Source organism: Acomys minous (assembly GCF_964271855.1).
Source record: "Acomys minous genome assembly, chromosome: 7".
NCBI lineage: Eukaryota > Metazoa > Chordata > Mammalia > Rodentia > Muridae > Acomys > Acomys minous.
This window is the reverse complement of record NC_140488.1, coordinates 110,112,642-110,125,812: the sequence shown is the minus strand read 5'-3', so window position 1 is coordinate 110,125,812 and position 13,171 is coordinate 110,112,642. Positions and strand designations below refer to the sequence as shown.

Sequence of the window (13,171 nt, the reverse complement as noted above, 5' to 3'; positions counted from 1 at the left end):
TAGAAATCACAAAATTGTCTTTCATGTCCAATATCAGTTCATACTCTCCTCCCTAAAACTATTGTTTATACTTCCTTCACTATAGATTATATTTGCCCTTTGGGGAGTTCACAAAAATGGGATTGGGCAGTTTCTGTCTTTGTCTAATCTTCCTCACTCAATCTCATGCGAATGAGCTACATCAACATTGCTTCACGCAGTGGTAGTCACTATTGCTTCATTGCTGCATGGTGTTTCGTTGAATAAATACACCACTGTTTCCTTGCCATTCTGCTATTGACGCATATTAAGAGTTGGCGACAGCTGCAGTCTATTATGAGGAAAACTACCATGAATAGTTTTCAACTACGGAACTTCCATTTCTATGAGGTACATACCCTAAAGTGGGTTGCTGAATCATAGGATCGGTGTGTGTTTCATTTTAATATATGTGTATTTGAGAAAATGCATTAAGGATTTTTCTCGTAGGAATAAAAGAGTTGGCTGAGCGCAAGGCTTTAACGCTGAGAAAAGATTCCTCAGTAAAACCATAGTCTTGGCTGGTGTGCACATCAAAGATGCCTCATCATCTAGCCGCACTGAGTCCACACCACGATCTTCATAGCAACCACGCCGCCATACACCATTGTTTACTTCCCAGGTCAAGGGTGCTTCTGAGGCCATGTGCATGCTTCTGGCTGACCAGGATCAGAGCTGGAAGGAGGAGGTAGTGACCAAAGATATCTGGATGCAAGGCTTGCTCAAGTCTGTCTGTCTGTACATATGGGAATCGCCCCACGTTTGAAGATGGAGACCTCGCCCTGTACCAACCTAATGGCATCTTGAGGCATCTGGGCCACTCCTTTGGACTTTATGGGAAAGATCAGAGGGAGGTTGCCCTGGTGGATATGGTGAATGATGGGAAGGACCTTCGCTGCAGATACATCACTCTCATCTACACCAAATATCAGGGAGTAAGGATGCCCATGTGAAGGCCCTGCCTGGACACCTGAAGCCTTTTGAGATACTGCTATGCCAGAATCAAGGAGACAAAACCTTCCTCATATGGGACCAGATCTCTTTTGCTGATTACCACTTGCTGGACCTGCTGCTGATCCACCAGGTCCTGGCCCCTGGCTGGCTGGACAGCTTTCCCCTGCTTTCTGCCTGTGCGGCCTGTCTCTGTGCCAGGCCCAAGATCAAGGCCTTTCTGTCCTCTCCCAACCATGTGAACTGTCCCATCAATGACAATGGCAAACAGGAATGGAGGGAAGAGACAGGACCTGTTTGTCCCCCTTTTTCCAGGTCTAATAAAGTTTGTAAGACAGAAACAAAACCAAACCCACAGTTATTCATAAAGTTTGTCAGACAGAAACAAAACCAAACCCACAGTCTTTCATTAGAAGGCACATTAAGAAGACAGTGTTCTGACTTTCCATATGACGTCTGTGTACTTTCAAAGCTCTATTCACAGATGAGCCTCAGCAAACAGCAGCAGACAATACCTGGAGAAGACTTGGACAGACTGTCCTGCCTCCTGATGGCTTCCACTCTTCTTTCTTTCCAGTGTCCTGTAAGTAGCACCATGCATCTTCATTTGGCTTGGAGAATCTTGCACCCCAAGTCCTCTTTTTGGCACTGAGTAGTCTACCAGAGTTGGCCTAGAATTCTCTTTTCTTTTTTCTTTTTAAATATATTTATTTATTATACAGTGCTTTGTCTGCATGTGTGCCTGCAGGCCAGAAGAGGGCACTAGATCTCATTATAGATGGCTGTGAGCCACCATATGGTTGCTGGGAATTGAACTCAGGACCTCTGGAAGGGCAGTCAGTGCTCTTAACCTCTGAGCCATCTCTCCAGCCCCTAGAACTCTATTTTTCAACTGAAGAAATATTAAGGTTCATCACCATTGCAGTCAGTCTTGATGTATAGGATACACACACTAAACAAAGGCGTTACTTGCTTAATGACAAGTTAGAAAAAGCAAAGAATCCAGTCACCTAATGATCATCTCTCCCTTGGTGTCATATGTAAAGAACTCTTAGATTCTTTTAGGCCCTTGGAGGTCATTCAATGCAAACTATGCATGCAAATCTCAAAGTAGTAGTAGACTTCTGTTTAAGCACATCCAAAGAAAAGAGCTTAGCTCATTCTGAAGGAACCCACCTCACAGAGCCACACGTGCACTTGCTGCAAGGTTGGTCCTTCTTTTTGGCTTAGAGTGGCTCTCTCCCTCCCTCCCTCCATGCCTCCCTTACCCTCCTCTCTTTTCCTGGCAGAATCTCATGTATCTCAGGCTGGCCTTGAGGTCATTGATTAGCCAAACATGACCTTGAGTTTTCTGAATCACTCAAGTGCTGGGATTATAGGCACGTGTCACAACAGCTGCCTTAAAGTAGCCTTCTTTAACTTCTGTCTGTTGATTCTTCCTTCACATGCTGGGACTGAGGGGAATTAGACTTTTGTTTATTTCTCCAGCCATTCTAAAGATACTGTAAGAGCCCTTTTGTAACCCGAGAAAGCTAGGTTAATTCAAAAGGTAGTTTGGAGGAAGGTAGGGATTTAGGGAAAGGCGAGCGCTGATTAATGTTTTAATTTATAATTTAGGTTTCTTACTAGAACTCTTTATTCCAAGCGTGTTGGGTTTCCTGGTAGGCAAAGAGGCTGTGTGTAACCTTCTTCTATGTACCAAGGCCACTGTGGCCTCTATCTTCTCTCAACTCAGTGCCCTTGTACTCTGGTGGTAGATAAAGGGCAGGGTCTAGCCTATCTATCTGTTGAGGCCCTGGCTGAATCTAGCTGACAGTCTGGGGTGTGATACTGGAAACCAACCATTTTTATCCTAAGTCAAATTACTGTAATTAATATATCCAGGTGCTAGTCTAGCTACTTCTTTGAACTTTGGTTTACTTAAATAAATAAATAAATAAATAAATAAATAAAAAGCTTGCTTTTAATGCCCACTCTAAAGGAATATTTTTAAAGAATTAGTTATGTCCATGTATATGAAGTGTCTGCTGCCATTCAACGTATGCAAAAGATACTCAGTAATAATCCTTTATATAAGATTTCTAGCCTTACAATTGAGACGTAATATGAATAAATTAATAAAAAATATTTTTAAAAAAAGAAGAAGAAAAAAAGACTCCTAGCCTTCCATGAAGTCATGGGTACTCAGCCATGAATGGTTTACCATTGAAGAACCTGTGAGCTTCTCTTACATTCTGAGTTTAGGTTTCTCACTTTAATACCCTAAACTACTGACAAGCCTTGAGAAAGTCACTGAATTCCTCCTAACTGTATATATTATGTTAGATGCTTCTTAGTCTTAGGTATACATTAAAATACCATTTTTTTCCTTTCTTACCAATAAAGCTTTTCAAAAAGACACTAGAAAGTCCTCCAGTCTTTCCCATCTAAGTTAACTGAGTCAGAGACATTTTTGTGCAGGTTATGTGTGTGTCTAAAGATCTACAAATACCCTTAGCACTTTTAGTTACATTTAATATAGTGAGCTTTCCACATCTTAGCACTATCTATGCTGTGGAGTCTTGTGGAATTTTCAGAATGCCATGGGAATTCAGCAACCTGTAGTATTTATCAACCAACTTGTCTTTGAGAAGAGGCATTTTCAAACACACACACAGGCTCGTTAACACTGTTCACAGGCTGCTCAGGGAAACAGGGCCATACTTTGAGGTCAGTTTACAATTGTATTTCAACACAAGATATTGTTGACACAGTGACCTTGTTCATTGTTTCTCTGGGAACAGCTGGCCTTGATCTCTGGCATGCAGAGGATAAATCTGATGGTTAGCAATGTTGTGTTGGTAACCTGCCAGACTTTGGTGTACCCTCAAACAGTTCATTTCACTTTTCACTGAAATATCTCCTCTCCGGTCAAATCCAAGCCAACACCCTTGATAGTGAGTAGAGCAGTTTGGCAAGAAGGCTGGCTCAGTCCATCTCCTATCTAATCAATCAGTAAGTATTTATGGAACATCATTTCTGTTTCAGCTGTTGTAGAGGAACTAGACAATTAATTGGATTTCCTCCTTGGCCTGCAGCTTGTGAGAACTCATGCTCCCAAGCTTAAACCCTTCCCCACTAAGCACACCCCAATGAGAGAATCCTGCTCCCTTAGAGAATGTAAAGCTACTTAGCCTCTGCATGATGCTGGGGCTTAGACAGATACATTTTCTTAGCAGATCCAATATCAGGGAAGCTCATTCATGGGCAAGGCATCTGTGTCTTTCCCAAGAAATGCAGCAAGAAGAAAACAAGAACAAACTGTTCACTGGACAGAGTTTAGGATGAATGAAGAGGCTGTGGAGGTGGGCAGGTTGACACAGCAGCCTAACTGGAAGAAGCAAGCACAGTAACGTCCTTTCATAGGTCTCACTGATGTGAGATCAAGGCTAAGCAAGCATGACATCAAAGCAGAAGGGAGCCCCACACCTTTGGATCTCTCATTAGTTCCCAGAATGGTTTATTGTTTATCTCAATCAGTGCTGCCCACCTCATGGTACTTTCTTTGTTCTCTCCACAAGTTGATTCAGCCATCCATGTATTATTGGCAGTGTGACTCTGTTCCCAGAACTAATGTCACTGTTCCTGTCACACTGGCCACTTGTTGTCTGCTAAGAATCCCAAAAGCCCCGTAGGTTGCGAGCAGGATAGCAACTGGTGACTCACTTATGGCAGGCTTTTCTATTTTTAAATTTTTGAAAATACTCCATGCTAAAGTTTCCTTACTCTCACCCTTTGTGATATTTTTAGGCCGCGCAAGTGTTTTAGAAAGCATGTAGCTTGCTGGGAGCCGCAAATAGATTTTTCTCTTCACCTGCCAGTCACAATGTACCACAGGCATGTGTCATGTGGAGAGCTGGTCCTTTCCCTCCACCCTTTCCTGTAGGCTGCACTTCTCTGTGCTGCTAATCTGTTTAGAAATCAAAGGCTCACCAGACTGCAATGGGAGGACCTGCCCCACGGCAGCCTGCAGGGGTTATTATAAAGCCCATCCGTCCTGTACTGTGGGCTCACTGGGAATAACTGGCCCTAGACAGGAGAAAGCCGAAGATCAGGCATCTGAGCTGGGAAACGTGATTTGGGGTGAGAGGAGGTTGGGCAGGAGCACAAAGGATCAAGACTTGAAACATGAAAGCAGCCTGGGGATGCTGCAGTCATGACTGTTTTCAGATAAGGACAAACAGAAGAATTATCAGAGATGCTATGACAGGGGAGACCAAAGGTCCACCCAGCTCAGGGCCTCCTCCTCTGCCAGGAGTCACCCAGGAGCTTCCGTGGGCAAGAGAGAGGGTTGGAGAGAACAGCGAACCATTCTCCCTGCTCATCTTCCACACCACTTCCGCAGGTCCAGTGAGAGGTTTTGCAGCTGCCTGCTCCTTACTCAAAAATTACCAACGAGTGAAGACATTATAGACTCTATCAGGACAACATTAGTCAAAGGATGCCTCCTAAGCCAGCAGCAGCAGCATCACCTTGTAGAAATGCAGTTGCTTGGTCTCCATCCCAGAACCATCAATTCAGATGCTGTGTGAATGGGGCCACATGCTCTGGGTTTTCACAATTCTCCCAAGGATTCTGATGTGTACACAAGCCTGACAATCACTGTATAAGGGAAAACAAAATGAGAGCAGCTACTGAAGTTTCTTAAGTATGCAAGGAAATAGGCAGAAGTATTTGGACGATGTTGGGGGATGGTCTGGTGAATTTTGATGCTAATTACAGCTTGCTGTCTGAGCTACCTTTTGCTTAATAAAAAGCCGTCCTACCTGGGCAGGGCAAAGGAGATAGGTGGGGCTAGGAGAGAGAGGAATTCTGGGAAGAAGAAGGACCGCCACCAGGAAAAGGAAAGAGACCTGAAGTGAAGAGAGGAAGGCCGCCATGGGTTAGATGGAGGAGAAGCACATGGCCGGCCTGGATGGAGAATCCGGCCCAGATGAAGAACATGAGCAAGTATTTGGGATTATAGATGGGAGGTAGCTTGATAGAAGTTATTAGAAGCAGATGGCATGGGATTGAGGCAGGGATCCCATGCCTGAGGCCCTCGCATGGAAAGAAGTTTAGAGGATTGATATCTGCCCTGCCCCAGGTTAAACAAGGCTATTTTAAAATATAACAAGTGTCTACGTCTTGACTGATCGCTAGCCAGGCCTAGAGATAATACAGATAGTTTTAAAAACAATAAGACTCATAGTCACCTCTCATGTTAATGTTTCAGAAATGAAATGGAGGCCATCAGTATCTCAAAAGGAAAAGAGGTTACAAGATCCAAAGGGAAAGAGATACATTATAAACTGAGTTTAATGTAAAGAAGACCTGATTTGATGTTTTTCATGAGGGAGAGAACGCATATTGAGTAGTGATTGGTATGTGGTGTTTTGATTAGAAAGAAAATCTCTTCAAAGATGACATGAGAAATTGCTAAGTTCTTCCCAAAAATTGTTCTTGAAAAGTCATGGGTAACTGGAGATCTGATTTGATGGTAAAGTGCTTCCTTAGCATGTGCAAGGCCACTCCGTTCTTTCATTTGCACTACAAAAGGAAACTGTGCCCGTACACATGTGTAGGCATGATTGCTGGAGTTGTGACTAGGGAAACATGAAGGCAATTTTTTTTTCCTTAAGCTTCTTAGCCATTCTCTGAAATAAACCAAGGTGGAACACATCTTCCTCGTTCATCTCTCAACCTTCCTTCCCCTTAACTGAAAAACACTGATCTGATCTGAAGTGAAAACTGCACCCAAGCCTGCTGCTAACTTCCTCCCCTCCCTGAATCTCTACTCTTCACTCTCTATTCTCAGCTGCAAGACACCACCACTTCCCTCTTGGGTACCAGGTCCCATCAGCTCTCCCCTCAAGGATATCCTACCTGCCACCATCAGCATATCCCCTCCAGGCTAATCCTATCTACACAGAATCATCCTGAACTGGCTGAGCATCACAGGACATGTGTGCAACCCCAGTACTTAGAGCAGAGCAAGAATTGGGAAGATTTCTAGTTCAAAGCCATCCTATGCTACATCTCAAGACCCGGCCTTCAAAAATAATTAAAACTAGCGGAAAAAGAAACATCGCAAGTTGGTGCTCAGCACTAGCAGTCTCTCTTGCGGCCGTTGCTGTCTCCAGTTAAGACTCCATTTTCCTGATGAATTTTGTAAGTTAAGTTAAAATGAAATGTATCTATCTTTGCTGTCTCTACCTCCTCTCTTCGGCTAGTCTTTCTGAACCCCTTTCCAGTCGGGTCTCTAGCCACACTTGCTGTACTTAAATTATCCTCTCCTGTGTTAGCAACTCCCAGGCTGTCAAACTCTCAGATGTCAAATATCTCATCCAGCTCAGTTTCCCAGCAGCAGTTGACAAGAGTTCTCACGCATTGACCATTCTCTGCCTCTTCCTTCAACTCTCCTCCTTTATGCCCACTTTTTTTTTTTTTTTTAAATCATGGAGTATCCTAAATCACTCCTTGAATTTTGGGCCACCTCTTGCCAAGGTGAACTGGTTTGGCACTATGGCTTTAAATATAACCCACCAGAATATCATAAACATCCAAAGATCAGCCACTCGTGCTTTGTCACTTCCAATGATACCACTCTGATCCCAAACCACAGATTAATGCAGTAGTTTCTACCGCTCTCTCCTCTTTTCAGTTGCTTCCTTTAAACGGCAAGTGACCACACTACTCCAAGGCTCAGTTTTCTATTTTTTTTTAAAAGAAAAAAAAAACGATAATTATGCCTTCACCTGAGAAAAGAAGCCTCTGTGGGCAGTAAAAGAAAACCACAGGCTGGGAAGCAACAAAAGAAGCCACTATGGTATGCTTAGCCTCACCCACCCAGACCCTGAGAACAATACATCAAGCAGAAAAGTTGCCTTCCCTGGTTCGCAACCCTAGAGGAGACTGAATGCACTCAGAGCTGCAGTATGAATGTCATGGCAATGATTTGTGCGTTTCTAAGTCACGTCTTCCTCGGAGCATGATTCCCATTAACTCAGGCAGAATTTCAAGGCTTGGCTAGCCTACCACTCTATGCATGAAACAAAATGAAACAAAGTTTTATCTGCTGAAGGGCCAGTGTAAGGACTATGTATAATTTAGTCGAAATTGTTTATTCTCTGCCATGATCTAACCAGGATGATAACTTGATGGAAACCCAGGATGTGACCTTATCACATGTATCTCGTTGGATATGCTTTATGAAATCAAAAGTATTTATTTACATCCTGGTCAGAACTTCCCTTCCCTCCTCTCCTCCCAGTCTCTATCTCTCCCCCTCCCTCCCCTCCTCTATGTCCCCTCCCATTCTTCTCAGAGAAGGGGAGACCTCCCATGGTTATCAAAACAATATCAAGTAGGACTAGGTGCATCTTCTTCTCCTGAGGCTAGACAAGGTGTGGGACCTCTAATGAAATCACTCTTTAAACCCATCTTTAAAAGACCCCCATCCTGCATTTGGATTCAGGACAGGGATGCTGATTCTGCCATGTTTGAGTTTAAGGTACTTCCGGCCTCTGTGTATGCTCATCCCTCTCCCCACTGTCTCCCTTTCAGCTCCTTTGTTGGATGTCTGCAGTTCCTGGAGTTTAATTGTTCTGGTAGGTTCTACTTCTCAACTTGACACAACCTAGATTTACATGGGAAGTGAAGCTCAGTGAGGTATTTTCTGGATTGGGTTGGTCTGCGGGTACCCTGTGAGGGATTTCTCTCATTTGGCTTTATTGGGGGTGGAAAGACATTCTGAGAGTGGGTCCTAGACTAAGTAAGAGGAGACAAAGCTTGATGAATACTAACCATGCATGCATTTCTTTCTCTCTGATCTTGATTATGGTTGTGATGTGACCAGCTGCCACTGTGATTTCCTTGAAGTCACAGACTGTAGCCCGAAGTTATAGTTAAACCCTTTCTCCCTTAAGTTGCACTATACTGGAATATTTTATCACAATAATAGAAATGAAATTAGAAGACGGGTCCTTGTAAACAGGGCAGGGGGTAGGTGCTCCGTGTCTATTGATCTGGCTAGCCATATTCTTCTTTCTTTTGTTCTCTTATCATGCTTTCTGCCTTTACATCTCCACTGTACAAGCAAAGTTACAGCCACTTCAAGAAAAGGGTCATTCGGCTGGGCTGGAAATTCTAGCCCAGATTACTTTATTTCTTCTGAAACAGTAACACATTTTTCAAAAACTAACTATTCCACCATACCCAGATGTGCTAATGAGTTTCATGTCCACTTGACACAGCTATAGTTATCTGAGAGGAGGGAACCTCAATTGAGAAAATGCTTCCATAAGATCAGGCTGTTGGCAAACCTATGGAGCATTTTCTTAATTAGTGATAGGAGAGGGTCCAGCCCATTGTGGGTGGGGCCACCCCTGGGAAGGTGGTCCTGTGTTCTATAAGAAAGCAGGCTGAACAAACCATGAGGAGCAAGCTAGTAAGCAGTACCCATCTATGGCCTCTGCATCAGCTCCTGGCCCCAGGTTCCTGCCTTGTGTGAGTTCCTGTCCTGACTTCTTTCAGTGATGAACAATGATTTGGATGTATAAGGCAAGTTAACCCTTTCCTCCCCAACTTGTTTTTGGTCACAATGCTTCATTACAGCAATAGTAACCCTAAGTAGGACACCAGACAACTTACCCAAGCCATGTTTGTACCCATCACTCCAACATTTTTCCCTGACTGGATTTCTGTCAAGGTTAAAAAAAAAAAAGGAGCTACAATCCAAACCTAAGTGACAAGAGATGATGGCATTCCAGCTGTTCAAGTCTTCCTGATCTTATTTGTTTTGGCTCCTGAAAGAACAGCCATCTTGAGGCGCCCTTCACCAGATACTGCTTGTGTTGGCTGGTGACAGTGGCTGATGTGTGATACAACTGCAGGATCAGAGACCAAGGTAGTCTACACAGTTGACTCCATTTAATCTTCTAAGACTCCCTACTAAATATATCAATCTCATTTTACAGGTAAGACACTGAGGCAGTGGGAAGGGACAAACTTGTCTGAAACTATGCAGTGGGCCATGTTTTTGGCTACTATGCTATGCAGAACTTCAAGAGATGTTAGAAGTTTCATGCTTCAAAATGACTTTGAAATTCCCCTTCCCTGATATACGCACATAGATGTATACATGGTTATGTAAAAAGCATCACGCATGCACACACACACACACACACACACACACACACACACACACACACACCCCTATTTCACACCAACACATAAGTAGAACTGTCTTATATTTTAGCCTAAGTGATGCCTTGGGTGGCATAACCTGCAAAATTAAAATAAAAAGGACTCTCGAGTGGCAAGAACTTCTGAACATAACCTAGGGGTTCTAGTACAGAACAAACACCAGATCAGGAGTCAAAAGTCCTGCCTAAGGGCTGGAGAGATGGCTCAGTGGTTAAGACTTCATACTGCTCTTCCAGAGGACCTGAGTTTAACTCAGCACCCACCCGAAATGACTCCCAACCGCCTGTCGCTCCAACTATAGGAGATTGGATGCATCTGACCTTTGATCTCTGGCCTCTGAAGGCAACAGTTGTCATGGGCATATAAAAAGAAATCTATTGAAGAGAAACTCATGATAAGAGAGAGAGAGAGAGAGACAGACAGACAGACAGACAGACACAGACAGAGGAAATGGCAAAGAGAGACCAAGGTAGAGGATATGGCGTCTAGAACAATTAATTGTTCCCCATCTAATAAGGGACAATAAAGTAGTGGCTGACTGACAATATGGTGTGCTGCATTGAACAGTGAGCAACTTGAAACCCAAGGCTTGGCCTTCATTATCGCCTCTCTACTACCAAGTAGTTAGCTCTTAAATAAACCTTGCCCAATTTATACTTTGTCCAATAAAAATGAAACCAGGAATGTAGACTTTTATCTATAGGAGAGGACAATGTTATCAGAAGAAACAGGAGCAGAGACGTGATTCCAGGCTGTCCTTCCATTCTCCCACCACAGAAGGCCCACGCTGCTGCAGAATACATCCCTGAACCAAGTAAAGCCGTAACTAGTCGTCTGGGAAGATTTAGCTCACAGATAAACACGCTGCCATTCCCAGTGGTGTGAGACTGGGCACTTGGTTGTGTTGTACAGCAAAAACCAGCTGCAAGATTTGAGCCAGAGTCAGCTACAGTGAGAAAGAAGACTTTATGAAGCCGATTCGGCTCACAGAGGGGCTTAATGCTGATGATTCCAAGGTTTTGGTGATATATGTAGCTTCCTCCCAAGGAGTCCAAAACATTTACTACTCATTTGATTTTTACCAGGGCTAACTTCAGTTTTTAAGTAATCATTCTCTCATCCCCTGTCCTCTTGGAACCAGGGGCCACAGAGCACTACTGGCTCTTGTTTGATGCCCTAGATGGGAAATCCTTTCCTCAGGCAGGGTGGCAGTCTGGCACAACATCCTTTCTCTCTTCTGTTACAAATAGCTCCCTCTGTTCTCTCAGTGGATAATTTCCACTGTTAATGTGAGAGAACGTGGAGTCCTCCCTCAGTCTGATCGTTGGCGATTTCTATCTCGCCTCACAACCCACTACAGGATTCCATCTATTCTTCTTTTGTCTTTTGTTTTTACCTCCAAGTGACCCAGTTTCCTCCACGTTTCACTCTCAAAAAAAAAAAAAAAAAAAAAAAAAAAAAAAGATACAGGGAGGTTGCAAAGAGCCCAGACAGTGGCTAGCCCAGCCAGGATAGCCACAGAAGCTGCAGAGTTACAGGATTCCCATTGTTTCTTAACGGTTCCTTCTGAGTGGAGAGAAGCCATCTTACAAGCAAAATGACGCACATAATATTTATTCCTTTCAATTACAAAAGCAAAGAGAAAAACTATCCTCGTGTTTGCAAGCTTCTCTCTTGTCCAGATGGAGATGCCCTGGATCTTCCTGCCAGAGTCTGCATTTCTCTGCTTCATTTGCATCTGCAGCCGGAGCAGAAGGCCACTGGTTGCTCATTTCAGGCTTCCCAGCTCTCCTCCCGAGCCTACCCTGGAAACCTCGAGGGGAGGTCAGGAATAAAATGGAACCTCCGCAGCAGCATTTGCATCTGCCTGGGCCACAGGTCTATGGAAAGTCTCTTTTTTCAATTCTAGTTTTTCTACTACCGCCCTCTTTCTTCAGGCCTACCTACAGGCTGGAGCTTTCCTTCTGGGATCAGAAACTGGGGGGGGGGGGGAGATTAACATGAAGAAACAGATGCCTCAACTGTGGGGTGTGTATAAATAAAGTTCAGAGGACAAAGAGCTTGCTGGAGGCTAGGGAGATTTTCTTTTTAAACATAAGAGGCTATGGTGGCATTAGTTTCCTCAGAAGCAAGCCCACCCATGATCAGTGCCAGAAATGGCAAACTGTAAAGGATTCTGGGCACACACAAAATAATCCTCCAGGTGCAAGCAGTGAAACACCGGATGGACACTTCAAAAGTCTCTCCACGTATAAGCACACACAGGCTCTTCTTCATGCCCCCAAACACATCACACTTAGAGCAGAGAGTGCTGTAGGCAGCCACAAGCGCTACCTCCACAGTTCTGGACTGAGGGAGAACCTGAAAACGGCAGTGGAAGGACAGGAATTTGACAGCTGTCCTGGGAGATGCTGTTTCTTACTTTTGGAGAACATGAAAGAGTTCAGAGACTTGTAGAAGGGCACAGTTCTCATAGCATAAGCATTTTAACCTGGGATTCAAGACTTGAGGAAAGAATTGGAAAGTCAGAAAGAGGATTGGCAATTTTGTTTATACTAAATTCTAAGTAACACTTAGTGTTTTCTGTTTACGAATGTAAAACAGTCCATAGCACTATTGGTCGTACCTATGTCTTTGTCACTAATAATGTCACAGATTCATTCATATCACATCAGGCTTCATTATAGCTCAGTATATCACTTACACTCACCTTTGCTTCAAAATTACAACAGGTAGAGTCAATCTGTTACTATATTTTATTAGATAAATGAATAAAAATATAAATTATTCAATCACAAATATATGTACTAATATTTTATGGCTAAACTTCACAATAAGTCATTCCTTTTTTAATGCTATAGTTTTGGTGCATTTTATTTTGTTTTGTTTTTTGAGACAGAGTTTCCTTGGTAGCCTTGGCTGTCCTGGAACTCACTCTGTAGACCAAGCTGGCTTCTAACTCAGAGATCCACCTGCT

At 43.5% G+C, this 13,171-nt stretch overlaps 1 pseudogene across 1 annotated transcript in view; it reads left to right on the top strand.

Moving 5' to 3' along the window:
• Positions 1-646: 646 nt before the first annotated feature.
• LOC311601269 (glutathione S-transferase P-like) overlaps positions 647-13,171 on the top strand; it is a 54,081-nt pseudogene continuing 41,556 nt past the window's right edge. Inside the window, exon 1 of the transcript in view lies at positions 647-1,264. The product of the transcript in view is annotated as a glutathione S-transferase P-like (transcript). The remainder of the gene's footprint in view (positions 1,265-13,171) is intronic.